Source organism: Quercus suber, unplaced genomic scaffold (genome assembly GCF_002906115.3).
Source record: "Quercus suber isolate HL8 unplaced genomic scaffold, Cork oak 2.0 scaffold_123B, whole genome shotgun sequence".
NCBI lineage: Eukaryota > Viridiplantae > Streptophyta > Magnoliopsida > Fagales > Fagaceae > Quercus > Quercus suber.
The window spans coordinates 84,507-88,331 of NW_027071803.1; positions in this window are offsets into that span (position 1 = coordinate 84,507).

The window sequence follows — 3,825 nt, forward strand, 5'->3', positions numbered from 1 at the left end:
ACACAACTATTTTTTTATAGGGTAAAACTTAGACACAGTTCCTTAGGTACTATTATTTAAAAATCCCCTCTTAATTTTTTTGACATAAAAGTATCGATTAAAGAAGTGTTACTATTATATAAAATAATGAATTTAATTTAATTTTTCTAAAAAAATTAAATAATGTGGTATTAAAAAAACATTTATTATAATTTTCTACAAATAAAATTCACATTTTTAATAACACGAAGCTCAACGTACACTTCCTTTTTACAAGTCAGAACTTTCTATGCATGCATGGCCTAAGCTAGTTATATAGGAGTAATGCTTGGTGAGCTCTTCAATAGCTATGACATGGAGAAATATCTTGTCTATCATTTAGATTAGATGTCATCGATTTCCCTAGTAGCTTAAACATATCTTAACTTGGCGTATGAGATAAATAAATTAACAGTAAAAACACCAGAGAGTTAGTAGTTTTTGTCTAACCTCTAAGACTGAAAAGACAAACTGTTTGTGCTGATCATGGCGTGGTGACTTTTCCAAGCAAGGAGGTTTTGCTTCAGCTTTTGGTTTAAAGGAGGATTCAGAGGAAGGTGACTCTTCATCTCCGTGATATAGCTTCTATCATTTGAACTGTCATGGTTAGGATCTTGATGATAATGATGATGATGGGTATCATCGATGGACCAGAAAAATAAAATAAACAGAACAATATATATAGTCAATGGCCCAAGACCTTCTGTTCCTTTCTCAATAATATAACCTAATCACCACGTAACTTAGTGTAGTAAAATTATCATATCTATCTATTTTTACTACTCTATGACAAAATACTCCTTATTGACATAACACGATTGCCCTCTTTCACTTAAACTTTTTACTGGGTCTAAATGAAAACCACTAAGTTGACCACATCAACAGTTTGTAAAAATGTTGTAAAATAGTTTGTATTTCTAACATTATTCTTAATTTATTGCTAACCTCATCAATCACACAATAATGGAAATTTTAAATTTTATAGCAAAACTAAAATTGACTGTTGATGAAAATGTTGCTAAAAAGGAGGGATGATCATGTACTTCGAAAGTACTTAATAGTAATTGTTTGGATGAATTTATTTTTATTAGTTTTATAAAACTATAATTATACTTTTTTGGAAAATAAAATTAAAAACTTTAAAAGTGTTATGTATCATGTAAATCAACTTTAGAAGGGATAGGGTACAATTTTACAGTAAAAACTGTAAAATATGTAGAAATTCATAAATGCAAGATAAATAAATAAATAAAAATGACATCAATTTTACTGTAACCATTTTTTATAGGGTACAATTTTATAGTATATGATTTCTTGATTTTATAATGTGGGGTCAGAGAATCTAGCAACACTGGCCCACTTCGTACCAAGCCCAAGGCTCACGCCGAGGATGAAGAAATGCCCAAGGACGGAGTGTGAAAGTCCAAATTGCCTAGGAGCCTTGCCGAGGAAGACCATGTCCTCGGCCAACCAAGACCATGGGAGGGGGAAGTAAGGGCCCACCAAAAGCAACCTTCTCGAGCGTCTAAAGAGAAGGAACAAGTACAACATGTCAGCCATAGAGGCATGGTGAAGGAGCAAGTCTAAGACAAACTGTTACCTCCACATTAAATGCTTACAACTAACGTTCTGGCTGCATTAATAAGGAAATGATTCCTAAACAATACAGCCTTGGCAGCCGCAACCCACAAAAATAATGGGAAGACGGCTGATGAGACAAGCACTCAAGTAGTGACCTGCTTGATCGACAAATGTAGGGTTGAGATTAACTGAAAAGGAGTATATAATGTAAGGAATCCCTCTTGAAAGAAGGACGGAAAAAGGGAGAAAGGCCAGCAGCAATACAGAGCATTGTAGCATTTTATACCATCATTGAAATCTTTGTAACTGTTCACTAAAGAAAGAAAAGAACTTCAAGCTCCTCGGAAGAGAGCCGAGGAGCATCATTCCACATTTTAATCCAAGTTCATGCCGTTTAATCCCTATGCATCCATGCTTAATCGTTGTATCCCTCACTAGGGCCTAGTTCTTGAACCCGCTCTCTACAAATTCATTGTATTGGGCTAACTAGGATTGAGTCCACTCACTCAACAGTAGAAGTGCTCGAACCCAGTCCTTACATATAGATTATAGATAGATTTTATATCATACTAATTTTTTATTATTATATTATACTAAATTAAGAATGAGTAGAATATAAGATTTCATAATTGCTGAGTGTTATAGTTCAACTAGTTAGTACTTATTGATGTTTTCAATGGAGAAATTTAAAGTTTGAATTCACTCTCCCCATTATAAGTTGTAACTATTGAATTATTTAAAAAAAAATCAAAACTAATATTTTAAGGATCGGATTTGGGTCTCTAATCCAAAGGATAAATAAACTTAGGTCTAAAAAGCCCAATATAATGAATTTGTAAAAAGTGGGTTGGAAAAGTGGGTTGGAAAAGTGGGCTTTAATGAATCGGACAACAGATAAGGTAAGTTCAGATGACAAGAAAATGAAGATTGACTAGTTTAATCTTAAGAAAACTGTCCTCGACACAGTCTGAGGAGATCAGTTCTTATGTATTGATTCACTAATTGGATTACAAGTTTAGTACTTGATTGTTATAGTGTTTTTCTTTTTATTTCTTGATCACTTCTCTCGAGAGAGTCTCTTGCATTATATAGCTTCTTTCAGATGATCTTGGCCCTCCACTTCTTGATCGTCCAAGCCACTACTTGAGTGATTGTCTCATCGAACACCTTCACAAGCTCTCTGTGAGTTAGGGCGATTAAGGTAGCACTGTTCAGGGGTTTTCTCTACATAAATGTGGCCAGAGAGTTAGCTGCAGAGCATTCAATGCGGTGGTAACAGCTTTTTCTTGGATATTTCTCAGCTCTCATTTTGTCTTGTACGTTCACAGTGCATATCTTTATCAACATAATTTTTTGGAACGTCACACTGGATAATAAAACTCACCTTTTGACCCCTCCTATGTTTAGCTGAGGAGATACTCCTCCTTGGCCTACCTCTTACAGTCTCTACAACCATAGCTTGCTCCTGAAGTTCAAAATATTACTCCTTTCTCACTATTGATCTATTCTCGGACCACTGTGCCTCCTCAGACAAGACTCAAGGCCCAATATATATTCGGCTCTACGTCCCCGCAAATATATTTCCGCCAATTTTGTTAGGGACACAACTTATTCCACAACTTATTGAGATAGCAAATTGTTTAAAAAGATGTATCCCTAGACTTATTTATATTTCCACCAAATTAAATATTTCCTAGTGAATTGGAAAAATACCAAATAGTTAAAATTTGGCAAAACTACAAATTAGGACATTTAAATTTGGTCCATTGTTATGTTGGTCTTGTAAATTTTATTTTTATCATTTTGGTCATGTAAGTTCTTAGTTGTTGTCACAGTTAGTCATTCCATCCATAACCCACATTAACTAATAAAATAATATATAGAATTTGTTATTTATTTAAAAAAAGCAAAAATATAAATTGTAGGGGCTGGGTTTGAGCACTTTTACTATTGGATAAGTGAACTCAAGCCCAACTAGCACAATACAATAAATTTATAGAGAATGAGTTTAAGAACTAGGCCTTAGTGAGGGTTACAACAATGAGACATGGTTATGGGCTGATTTGAATAACAAGGACGTGGACTAAAGTATGAAATTCTGTACTCGGCCCTCGTTTGAGGAGCTTGTAGTTATTATTTCTTCAGTGCTCCGTTACAAAGGTTTCAAAGATGATACAAATAGCTACTGTGTTTTCTGTTTCTAATTCCCGATCCCATTTTCCTGGA